At 49.0% G+C, this 13,347-nt stretch overlaps 1 long non-coding RNA gene across 1 annotated transcript in view; it reads right to left on the bottom strand.

The window, feature by feature from the left end:
* LOC131205379 (uncharacterized) overlaps window positions 1–12,064 on the bottom strand; it is a 17,522-nt gene extending 5,458 nt beyond the window's left edge. Inside the window, exons 1-2 of the long non-coding RNA XR_009156741.1 lie at window positions 11,960–12,064; window positions 9,372–9,794 (exon numbers count right to left, since the gene is read on the bottom strand). This is a non-coding gene — a long non-coding RNA (uncharacterized LOC131205379). The remainder of the gene's footprint in view (window positions 1–9,371; window positions 9,795–11,959) is intronic.
* Window positions 12,065–13,347: the final 1,283 nt, after the last annotated feature.

The raw sequence follows: 13,347 nt of genomic DNA, 5'->3' as shown, positions 1-13,347 counted from the left end.
CGATTCGGAATTCGATTTAAAAGTACATTCATTCAAATCCGTCGTCAGCCCGAAGCGAAAACATGACTAACAATTTCCGCCGGCCAAAGCCCAACCAATGGTAAGCTCACTAATCTGTGATACACTCCACACCGGATGATGTAATGCTCGTGGTTCGGCCGGAAAGCGTGCGGTTGGGCGGTGGACCAGTTTGGCAGCGGGAAACTACGCCCACCCTACGCCCACTGGTGGGCGGTTGATCGCTTTAAATCGCTTGTTGTAACACGCTCCACGCAAATCCATTAGTCATCGGGGCTCCCGAGGGACCCGGGCTTCCAGATATCGGAAAACTATTGTTAAGCCGGTGTCAGTTCTACCCAAAAAGAAACGAGGCCACACATTACCATTCCACGGCACGGCCCCGGCCGCCCACCTGGTGGCGGTCACTTCAGGCTGTGCTGTAAAAAACGAGGTGACACAAAAAATCGATGTCATCACCAACCACCGGGCCCGATAATGGAATTGCAGATCAGGTCCGCCGGAAAAACGGCGGAAACCCGGCCAAGTTCGGTGATCGGTGCGGAAGTTCGCCCCTCCAAAAGGATAATCCTCGAAAATCAATTTCCGTCCGAGCGTTCGGTAGTTTCATTTCACAGTTCCATCTATTATCTGTTTCTCTCTTTCTGCCTTCCAGCCAGTGCTCTACCCACGACGTGACATCGCTGCACGATCACGTAGGACGTGTGTGCCAGTGGAAAACTCTAGAATTGTGAAAAATGAAACAAAATATCAGCAAACGATTCAGATTGGGGCTTTGTTTTTCGCTTTCGTTTAGCGTTTTGATTCGGAATTACTTGCTATTGGTTTTGGTGGGCCTAGCCACGGAGTGTGCACAGCATAATTTAATATCGACTTTGGAAATGAATCGCAAAAACCGAGGAGCCCTCGGACGAGCGGAAACGGAAGCGAAGGGGCACAATAGGGAATCTAATAAAAAAGCAATTTATAATGGCGCCGAAGCGGAACACTGCCAATACAATTGCGACCCGTAGCTGGGGCCACCGAAAGGGAACTAATAAGAAGATAACCCGCATAAATTACTTGTAAGCGCGTGAAAAGGGGCTTTCTAGCTTCTCGATCGCTTCACCAGACACCGGAGGTTTTGTGCTGAAGCTGGAAAAGCTAACGAAGGACATAAGTCTTCTTCAGAAAGAACACGAACAAAAAATAATTGTATTTCATTATTCGGCAACAGCTACGAAATCTTTTGCAAACAAATAAATTGATTTCGTTTGTGGTTAACTCATACAAAGACTTAGTACAAATTAGATAGCCTACGAAAAATAGGCGAAATCGTCAAGCGTTATTTGTGGATAAATTTATTATTAGTTCTCAAAAATGCGTCGTTTGCGTATTGTTGAACCGGATTGGAGGGACAAATTTTGGGTCCATGAGAAAATTATTGCATAACATTTTCGTAATCATTTCGACGCCACATTGTTCCGCAACAACCGTATTCCCCTGCACTTAGCACCATCCGACATCTGGCTATTCCCTAAACTCAAGAGAAGAATCCGAGGACACCTATTACAATCAATAGTTGAGATAGGAACCGAAACGAAGAATGTATTGAAGGCAATTCCTAAAAAGGACCTTACGGACCCTTTCGAGAATTAGAACAAATGTAAACATCGATGTATTGCATCGAGTAAGGATTATTTCAAAGGTTCAATGACATAGATTTAGAAGGACAAAGAGAGATGTTTCGAGTCATAAGTGAATTCTCGATATTTTTTACGACAGTAATATATCACAAATTCAGAAGAAAAATAGTTAACGACAAACGTAGCGGCAATGTAATTGGCAACATTTTCCACAGCCGTCCAAACTCCAAGCTGCAGTTACGGGTGAAAAACCTTCAACATCTTCCCGGTCAGAATCCAGCCACAATCCGAGCCCTTTCGCAGCGAAGAAACATTTTTCAATCGTCCGCAGGTGGGCCATGCAATCACCTAGTTCCGAGTAAAATGGGTTGGCCACCCCGGATTGTTGCCACCACGTGGCGTGACGGCGAGCAGACCTCAACAACAGAGTATACTACATTTTCATTTCATCCCCGTCGGGTTGTTTTTTCCCTTCCTTTCGTGATTTAGGCGCTTTGTTTCGGGCCGCCTTCAAGACGCTCTATGTTGCCGTGCCGCGTCACCCCGTCGTCATCGGTGGTCCGAATCCGTTGGCGAATGTTTTGACGATAAATTTCGCTTCAATGTAAATTGACTGTCGCTGACTGACACCTGACATGCGGATTGTTAGAAATGTGTTGGGTGGCACGGCCACACACCAAACACACGCACCAACATAACGGGCGATCAATGCGACCGTCGGAAACGCACACGGCGCACGGCGACGAAACGCTGACTAACCGTCATATTCATAGAACGGGCCGCGTCCCGAGCCAACCAATCCGGTGCATAGGTTGAAGTGGTATAGGTTGATGGGGTGGGGTGTGGGTGCCGAGGTGGGCCGGCGACGATCCCAAGGGTTTACACGCTACGCGCGATCCAATCCGACTCGGTTTCGTCGTGGAGCTATTTTCGGACTCGATTGTGCGCGGCCTGAACTTGGCCATGTTTTGCTCGCCAAGGGCGGGCATGGCCCCTGGGGGTGGTGGCGTAGCAAGCTGGGTTGTCCCCTGGACCACTCGCCCGATTGTCGGTGTTGGTGGTGGTGGTGGCAGCAAGTGCATAATCAACGTTTCGGGCGAACACAGAGACCATTAACTGTCAGCCGGTGGCCTGCGATGACTTCCTTCCCAGCGACCGCTCTGTTTACGGGAAGCGTACGGAAAGCATTCGAATCCTTGATTGTCAGTCCATCGTACGTGGGGATGCGTATGTGTGATTTGGATTTTCAGTTCGCTCCGGAATGATCGCCCAAGGGCCAAACATTGTAAGGAGTGTTGAGGATCGAATCGAACCTGACAATCAAATCCTTCCGATCCGGTGCGTGTTGGGGCCCGAGGCCGGTACTCCTGTGGCCGACGCATCAAGGTCGCGCGTGAGCTCTTTATAAATAGTAAATTACGTGAAGACGCAAACTACGCTTCCGTCTCCGCCAGGACCTTGAACTCGGACCGCGGGCCACGATGATCAAATCCACTCCATGCACCTCAAACGTCAAGCTGTGATCTAAGGGAATCGGCGTGCCTACAAAGTCGGCACACAATTCGTTACCTCATCGAATCGATCGAAAAGAGTTAAATCTTTGGAATGGCTACGTCACTGCCAAGTGGTGGCCAAAACGAAAAATAATGTAAAACACATTGCTGTCTTCAAGGATTGTCGCTGGTGTCCCCGCTGAAAGGGGAATCTAATAGACAGTCTGACGCACCCAGCACTTTACGCACTTGCTTTACGCTGCATCCGTAGATCCGTGGTGTTTAAGCCGTCCAATGGCCACATGCTCCTTCACCGACCTCGTCGTATCATTTATCCTCAAATAGCCAACCAACGAACGGGAGGGCCGCACATGACCACGTCGAAAGTGTGACGTCAGCGACAAGACGCAGTTCGCGGCCGGCCAAACGAACACTTCATAAAATGGCCGAATGATAGTGGTGTCAGTGGAGCAATCGAGTGATAATTGTGGGCCGGTTCGTTGGCGGACCAGCGACTGAAGGGTTTGTGTTTTATTTTTACCAAACAGCACCGCTCCGAATCCGTTGCACAAGCAGCGCCATCCCGACCGAGAAAGGGAAATTCAAAGTGAGCTCAACGGCTTGTGTTGTGGTCGCCGTCTTGGGACCGGGATCGTTCCCGCAGCGAGTCCCGTTGTTGTCAATCCAGGACGGACGGAAGTGCCACATGTGCCCGGTCGGTCGGGTTGTGCTCTCGCCGCGATCGCCCCACATACACCGCCGCCGGGTGACGAATGGGCGTGAAAATTTGGAAGACAAATGGAACCCAACCGATGTGTAAATACGCCCACGGCACATCACCTTCACAGAAACGGCGATCAACCCCTTCGCACTGGGGCTGACCCAGCTGTGATCGTCGCCTGACCCGGACCGCTTGAACCGATCAGCGGGAGACGTGTCGTGGATGAAAAGTGGATGCCTGTCAGTGGGAAAATTGGTCGGCGATCAACCGAAGTGCTAATGTGCTCTCGGAACGGTTATTATTTTAAAATTATGATAAATCGGTATGCCGCGCGAGTCGTCCGTAAATCAGTCAAATGTGATGACGATAGTTTTCGTTGTTTTGCGCTGAGCGATTTAGTGGAGTTAGTAAGAATAGGAGACCGAGGAATTCTCGCATTTCTTGAAAGCGAGGTCGTAGAACAAGGTTACAAAAATAAGGGAAATGGCGAAGCAGTTGAAACAAACGTACTGCGTATGAGACCTGGAATTGCTACTGTTCAGGGCTTTTTAGACCGAGACATTTAATTGCTGGGCTGTTTAAGTAAGTTTGGCGCTTCAATAAATTTGGCGCTGTTACTAACCTAAATTTATATTTTTATGTTGGTAAACTCTTCATATGAACGTATGTGTCATTTTAATCGGTCAATTAATTCTTTTTTTACAGGCCATTTAGTGCCATAGTACTTTTACATTAAAAAAATCAAGTATCGTGTAGTGATTGAATTGTTTTTTTGGAAGATTTAAAAGCAAATAAAATTTTTGAACGAATGTTGCAAGTGTATAAGGGCTCTTCGCCTTTAATTAATACGGTAAAAAGAGGGATTCCTGGATTTAAACGAGGTCTTACAAGCCAGACGATCCACGTCAAGGACGACCAAAAACCAAAGCAACATTTGAAATCGTAGGAAAAATACAGGACATCGAATTGGAAAATCATCGAACGAATGAAAGAGATTTCGGTGAATGGCATTCGCTAACACTGGAACAAAAACACATTCGAATGCAACTTTCTCGGTAACATTTAGAGCATTTCCGAAAGCATAACGAAGATTTAACGCGTCGACTTATCGCTATGGATTAGACGTGGGTCTCTCACCATGATCCTGAATCAAAACAAAACGCTAAAAAGTGGTATGGACCTGTTTTTTCGGCTTCGGAACGAGTTCGTGATGTATTTGGGTCATTAGTTTTTTGGATGTGTAAGAATTTTGTTTGTGGATTACTTGCAAACTGCTAACAACATTTTAAATATTGTTGTTTTAGCCCAGTGGAAGCCCGGTTTTTAGACCCGGTTTGCAAAAGAAGAAAATGCTTTCCCATCAGGGCAATACACCGTGTCACAAGAGCATTTTGACAATGCCCAAGATCCATGAACTGAAGTTCTAATTGTTGGGATATACAGCGTATTCGCCAGATTTGGGCTCTAGCGACTTCCAACTGTTTCTAGACCTTAAAAAAAATTAATGCGTGAAAAGCGTTTTTCATCAAATGAGGCGGCCATAACATAATGATGAGCCCTTCCAGACTTCAGGAATGGCGTTCAAAAATTGGAATCTTGTTGGAACAAGTTAATTAATGTTCAGAGAGACCGTACTGAATAATAAACTTTTTTTTCTAACCATAACATTTTGTTTTCTTATCGAACCGCAAAATTATTGTACAGTCTGATAATTATTTGACAATAAGTCGATGATATTTAAGCAACGCCACAGTCTAATGGAACAACGTAAAGCGGTTAAGAAATTTCTTCCAAAATGATGGCCACGTTATCTGAGGAGTAAGTGTTTCTTGAGAGCATAAATAGGAGACGATTGGCCTGAAAGAGGACCGATTTCTGCTCGGACACTCAAGATAATTGGAAGGGCTCCTTCATTAGCCACAGGGAGTAAATCATCCATCTTCTTTGCTCGAGTTCGGTACTCGGTTAAGTGTTTTCTCCATCGGCCCTCGTTGCAACACAAACAGTTTGAGTTATTTTGACATTTTTGAAACATTAATTCTTCTGGGTATATTAAAGCGCAGATTGTTGGAGTTCTTACTAGAGTGTCAGCCTCATTTATTCGTAGCCGAGCACGCAACACTTTCGATGTACATTAAGAGATGCCATTCTTCAAAGCTGTCCCGTTTTTACGCTGAAACGGAGCAAACGGAGCGTAACACTCAACCAGTTGCTTTGTGGCTGGTTGTCGATGAGTGTTTAAACATTCTCCCATTCTCACCGTCGTCGGTGGGCCACCCCATTCGGTGACGATCCGCCCATGATATGTTCCGCTCGGTAGCAACCAGTTGGCAACCGTGTCCGGCACCCGAAGGGCATCGAGCCAACGGGTGCCGATGATGGCCGCAATCATCGAGAGCCTCATTTCCGCCATCTCACCCAACAACAGCGACGGCGGTGGCACCGAAAGGTGAGACATTCCAGGACACCGGGGCACCGGGCTGGCATCCTCCCCGAAAAAGCCACCCCGAAATCCGTGCGCTCCCGGCAGGAGTTCCGGGTCCATTATTAAGTCATGGGGCGACCGGGCTACACAACAACCGGTTGCGCTGCGCTGCCAAACGGGGACCGCAATGGGTGGGTTTTGCGTTTTACCGGGTGGGGGATTTTCGATTGTGGCATTTTCTTGGCACCGTTTCCGATCCGGGACCGATGATGCTGTGTTGGCCCGGTACCGGCCGGCGTTGCAATAAAATCTTTAAACCGCGCGCGCCGGACCACGGACCCCACGGATTTGGCAACGGATCGTCGGATAGGATCGATTAGTAGTCTGGCGGGCGAAGGGAACGACTCCGATCCCCGACGACATGCCGGTGCCAGGTGGATCTCGCGTGGATTGAGATGACTAAACCGAAACGCGAATGAAGACGTCCACTTGGCCGGGCGCCCAGGCAGCCAGAACGGTAATGATGGATTACACGGCCGGCGATTCTTTTTCCCCGGCGTGCCATTTGCAAATCCTTCACTGTCACTAAAGCTGCTACAATTTGACAGCTAGCCTCGGGCCGAAAGAATGTTTCGCTTCGGCCTCGGACTCAATGAATTCATTAACGCGCCCGAGCGAGCCACAGTTGAGCGGGTTTGGGTTGCTGGTTTGGCCCCAAAAAAAAACGATGGAAGCCACGGTGCCATAAATATGGGAATCACTATTTATAGCACCGCATTTGGTAGTTTAGCCCCGAATGCAAATTAAAGCGGGTTGACCGGGGGGCGCCCTGGTGCTGTTTGATTGGTATTTACAGTCGAAACGTAGCCGGTGAAAGAATGCGCAGGATGTTTTATGGTAGCCTTTCGAATGTTCGCGCGGATGATTAAAAGCATCCCTAATCGTCGCATAAAAGCTGCGGGCGTACTGAAAGTGAAATTAATTGCACCGGGTGGGGGGGGGGGGGGGCCAAAGGTGAGCCGACTTTATGCTGGGCACACCATAAAACCCGGGCCTGGCTGACTGAGCATTAATTTATAATGATGGCGTCCCGAAATTTTCTCTCCAGCCGAGCCGAGCGGTTTATGGACGTCGGATAGGTCGGGAGACACCCTCTCCGGGGGTTTGGATGGGTGTGTTTCAGGTGGGTGGTACTTTGAGGTTAGTAAACTCGAACGGTTCGAAGTGGAATTGGGAAACTTAGGGAACGCTTGCGAGAACCTTTCGTCGGTTTTCGACAGGCCCGGTCGACGGCCATCACCATTGGCAGTGAAAATGGCTCCCCACTGGCAAGAGGTCCACTTGCCGCCTCGCCTAAAATACGAAGGCGATAATCGGTGCGACGATTATAATCTCCATCGGGGGCTTCGGGGGTCGCGGAGCTTCACCGTATGGCCAGAAACCACACACCAGCACCGCCCTCGCCCGCGCGGGAAGATTTATTCTTATTTTTAACATCACGCACAGGTCGTCGAATCCGTCCGCCCGAGTCGAGGTTCGCTCCGTTCGCACGTCACGCGCGCACACACCCGACGGATGATATCACACGATACGGGCGGCCATTAATCCGAACCTACACCACCACCATCTTCTTGGGGGATGGGAGGGACCGATACCTGGGGGAAGGCTTTAAATTTTAGCCCTCCATCTCGTTCTTGCCCTCTGCGATCTTGGGTACCGCTCTGTAGCGTGCAATTACTAGTGTGTTCAAAAAGTTCGTAGTCTCGACGACACAGGGCGCTGCTACTAGTCTAATTTTTTGTATGTTGCTTTTCTCTTCATATGAACGTATGTGAAGTTTCATTTCGATCGGTCACTTCATTCTTTGTTTATAGGCCATTTAGTATCGACGTGTCATGGTACTTTTCACAATGGAAAAAATCGAGTATCGTGCAGTGGTTGGTTTTTTTATTTTTGGAAGGTTTAAAAGCAAATAAAATTTATGAACCAATGTTAAAATTAGTACTTTGCCTTCAATTAGTAGATTAAAATAAAGGTTTCGAAATTTAAATGGAGTCGTACAAGTCTTCAAGGCGATCCATGTCAAAGACGCCCAAAAACAGACACAACTCCTGAGATCCTAGAAAAACTCGGGATATCGTTCTGGAAGTTCGTCGAACTACTGAAAGACATTTAGTCCAAGGTCAAGCCAATATTCTGACTAAAGTATTGGGTTTCAAACAGCTGTGTGCACGATGGATAGGACAATGGAATGGAACAAAACAAATGGGACAAAAACGCATTCGAATACAGCATTATCGACAACATTTAGAATGTTTTCAAAAAAATGAAATGGTGCATTGAATCATCACTATGGATGAGGCTTGAGTCTATCACCAGGATCCTGAATCAAAATAAGAGTATAAAGTGTGGTGATAACCTGATTTTTTGGGTCCGAAACGAGTTCGTGTCCAGAAATCGACCAACAAGGTGTTTGCATCAGTTTTATGAGATGCGAATGAAATTTTGCTAGCATATTACTTGCAAACTGGTATAACAGTAAATTTTGATTACTGTTGTAACCTTTCAGAACAACTGAAAGAGAAAATTTGCGAAAAAAGACCCGGCTTGCTGAAGAAAAACATCCTCTTTAATCAGGGAAATGGACTGTGCCACAAGAGCATTTTGGAAATGGCAAAAATCCATTAATTAAATTTCGAATTGTTGGAGCATCCACCATATTCACAAGATTTGGCCCCTAGCGACTTCCATCCTTTTTTCAGGCCCAAAAAAATCATGCGTGAAAAGCGTTTTTCATCAAATCATGACGTCATAACAGCTGCGGAAGCATATTTCTGAAACCCTCCCAGATTCTGTAGTCTTCAGGGATGATGTTCAGGAAGTCCATACTGAATAAGAAAGTTCATTTCAAACCATAAAAATGTGTTCTTCTGATCGAGGCTACAAACTTATTGGACAGCCTAGTATTCGCAACGCCGCGGCGCGGACGATAATCCTTCGCGTGAAACAAATTGCCATTCCGTGCTGTCAGTCCCCGTGCTCTGAGCTCAGCCTACTCAGATGCTGCTTCCAAAGAGCAATCAACTTACCTTCAGCTTCGGGCGCAGCTTCGACCGACTGAAGATGCTAGCGGCCGCTAAGACAGCTGTTTTTTTCTTCCCTACTTTCGGCAGTTTTTCTTCGGCCAGGATCAGGCTGAGGTCAGATGCACCACCACCACCCCTTCCTTAGGCCCGGTCAGGGACACGACGGACACTTTCACGGAGCCACGGATAGGGTCAGACTCGTCACTCGAAATCCTCGAATCCCCGGCTCGAAAGGGGGGGGGCACGTTCTCACAGGAGCAGTACCATCATCAACCACCAGCTCACATCGGACACACACCAACACACGCAGAGACACAGACACAGAGCAGGCTTTTGCCCTCTTTTCGCTTTGCGCGCTACACAGGACACACACACGGGACACACTTTCTTCGGAAAAGACCCCTCGTTTTCTTTTCTTTACACTCCCTAACACAAAGAACCCGTTGGGGGGGGGAAGAAAAGCGAGGAAATTAGCGCACACATACATACACGGTTCGATTGGTTGACCCGCGCCGGAATCAGGTTGGGTATTTAATATTGCTGTTTGGTGTCGGGGCATCAACTTTGAACGGGAAAACTATCGCCGTAGAACTCATTCACCGGTCGCCACCTTCGGGTGGCCCTCTCGTGACACCTTCTCAAGGACCTCCGCTCCCATAGTGGCGGCCACCACTTGTGGATCAATATCAATTACATTTTCTTTTGCCCGTTATTGCTTCTCGTTGTTCTTCGTCGTGGCCGTCGCTTTTTGCCCGCTTTCGCCTCGGGGCGAGGTTTTTCTTGCGACTGTTACTGCGCGCCATCACACACTTGGCAGTTTTCCGATTCCGATTGCTTCGGCTTCGGACCCTTCTGAGCTTAGCGCACACACGGATACTCTCACTCACGGTCACTACTACTGATGGTGGTGGTTCGCCTAATAGCATTAGCCTGTTTTCTTGAACTCTTTCGCCCCCGGGGTTGGGGTTCCTTTCGCTCCCTTTTTGGTCCGGCCTTCGTCCTTGCGCTCGGAATGGATAGACCGGTCCGGCCAGTCTGTTCGGAGTGGCGGAGTACCAGTGCACGAAGGACAAGCCTTCGGGACTAATCGCAACGCGCACACCTTCTAGGATTGTTTCGAGAGATGGCAACAGGACCCGCCAAATGGCCGCCGCCATCTGGCCATTCTGCTCGCTACATTGTTGTTCAAAAATCGATACGCACGTTGCGAGTCTTACGTTGAAGGTGGCTCAGCTAATTTCTCATTTATAATTCATCCAGGGAGCGCCAAAGAAAGGGCCCCCAAGATGGTCACAATCACAGGCCCACGCGGACAGCACGTCGTACGAAGGATGACTTATTTTGACAGATTACACGCCACGTGTACCGGGGAGGGGGCAACAAAAAGAGTGCACTGACTGACTGACGTCCGACAAATATCTCAATCGTCGCCGCTGACTACGATCGATGGTTTCGCGCGGTGTCCGATTCGTTTGCTTCCTTCCTTCCCAACCCAACGAGCCCCAATGGGGTAGGTTGACGAACGGTTGCGTTGCATCAAAGCTGGCGTAGAAGAAATGAATAGCGAAACCACCCAAAAGAAAAAAAAAGAAGCCGCCACGCCAATCGCTTCGGCCAATCTTTTCTTATCTCGCTCGCCATCCCTCTCCTGCTCGCTCGCTCAGTCGCTCTCTCGCTCTCTCGCTCTCTCGCTCTCTCTCTCTCTCTGTAGTTGAAGGAAACGAAAACCTTCCCCGATGTGCGTCGCAGCAGGCGGGTCGCATCTTTGGCCGGTTGGCTGGGGACTAAAATGAGATAATTTATGAAGCAACAGAAGGCGAGAAAAACCCGTCGCCGTCGCCGTCTGGCCCGGAACCCCCGTTTCCCGGGGACCCACCCCAACCCCCGGAGAGCCACAGTCGGATCGGATCGGATGACGAATTTTTCACATTCCTCGCGTTGTTTCGACCAAAGCGACCCCACAGGAAAAAAAAGAAACTCGAAAACGTCGAAGGATGGTCGCCCGATCGAAGCCCACGGATACACAACGCTCTCTCTCGAGCCGAGCTCCACGACACATACACGCGCACTACGGGGTAAGCACACACGGGGCGGCCACGCCGGAAGCCATTGCTGCCAGCTGTCAGGACGCGGCCAGCGCTTTTGGCTGCAAACAGGTGAGCCATTCGCCGGAGCGGCCCATGAAAGTGGAAAGCGCTGGCCAGATGCGCTCTGGCGGCCCAACACCAACTTGTAAGAGTCTCCGAGCCCGCGTCCCGGCTCAGGCTCCTCCGGGGAGGCTCTCGATCCGTTTCACGCTCTCTAACGCACACTTTCGCTTTCCGCTCCCAGCACACAGCATCCTGTCGCGGTGTGTGGGTGTACGTGTGCGGGAATTCACTAGGCGCTGCACACTTTTTCCCGTCCTTCGCGTCCTTCCGACATTCGCGAAGAAAATCGAACGCCGTTGACACCGTTGACTGGGGCTCGGCTGGGTCAGCCGAAGGGCACTTGCCTGGCCTGCCTGGGGCTGGGCCTCTGGGTGGGTCGAGCAACAGCTCCCGACGATGTTCACGTTGTGCGAATTCTCACCCCTCACCCACGCCACCCACCACTGAATCCGCCACGAGCTCGGGCTTTCAGGCTCTGCTGCTGCTGCTGCTGCTGCTGCTGCTGCTGGCTCCAGACCCGCAGGCGGCTCGGAACAGACCCCACACTCACTCACTCGGACTCTCGGGACCAGATGCGGGCGCTCCGCACGGGATTGACACCGAACGGGTGCATAAATTTCATCCAACTGACGCGAACGGAGCCAAAGTGCGCTCGCCAAAGCGCACAGGAAAACTCACCCACTCACCGCTGGGCACTCACCCACACACTCAGCGGCCACGGTCTCACGGGTTGCACGGGCGGGTGGCGCGTGTGGCACGCATACTGCTGCGCCAACAGGTCGCAGCACGGCCACCATGCGTAGCGTTGGCCTCCATCGCGGCCACCACATACCGCACGGTACCATATGGCCACCGTACCGCACCCTGGCCCTGGCCAGCTTCCCGCGTCTCTCTCTCTCTCGGGGGGACTGGTGGGATTGATAAGTTTCTGGACCACGGCACGCCACGTAGCTTCCGATCCGATTGGACCGTTACAAAACGGGCTCAAGTTGTTTTCGCGTTAGGGTCTAAAATTTGAAAATTTGATTTTTTTAAAGAAATGATATGTTTCTAACATTGAAATGAAAATTCATCCATATGTGCCATCGCTAGATACACATTCTTAGAAATCGTGGATTCCGAGACCAAATAATTCTTCGTCTTTTGAAGCAAACCAATTAGTCATTCCATTTCGACTCCCTCGTACGGAGTGCTGCTCAGCCAATACGTGTCCCATCGATGAAAATGAATGTTATTCGGAAAGAGCCAAGTCTGGTGAAAACAGCGGGAGAGGATAGCAGCTGAACCAGTTTGGCTTTGGAGGTGCCAGGTTTCATTGAGCCGTCATTGAGCCGTACCGGGCGCCTCCATGGCGGACCTGAAGATACGGAATTCTGGTCGCTTTTCCATCAATCAATGGTTCAATAAATGAATGGTTGATTCTGTAGCAGTTTTCTTGAATAGCTAACAGAAAACCTATGATGTACGCATTTCGTAATTTTCAGACACAAAAGTGGGCATGGTCAAACGCCTGCAAACAAAAGTTGCCGACTAAAACCTTTTCCCTTTTTTTTGGCGAAATCTTTTGCCTGATGTCAAAAAAGGTAATGTTTCGAAAAACAGAAAAACTAGGAAGTCTACATTGTTCATCTTGAGCTGTGTGTTTAACACTGCGATTTTCCAGTTTCAGACCTGGTAGTGACTCACCATACTGAGTAACCGAAACTTCTTGCTCGATGTTTGAGACAACAACACAATCTGGAACTTAGTATAAAAAATAAATAAATAAATAAAAAATAAAAAATAAATAAATAAATTATAAAATAAATTAATTATAAGTAAATAAATAG

The sequence above is a fragment of the Anopheles bellator genome, chromosome 1 (assembly GCF_943735745.2).
Source record: "Anopheles bellator chromosome 1, idAnoBellAS_SP24_06.2, whole genome shotgun sequence".
NCBI lineage: Eukaryota > Metazoa > Arthropoda > Insecta > Diptera > Culicidae > Anopheles > Anopheles bellator.
This window is presented reverse-complemented; position numbering and strand designations above follow the sequence as displayed.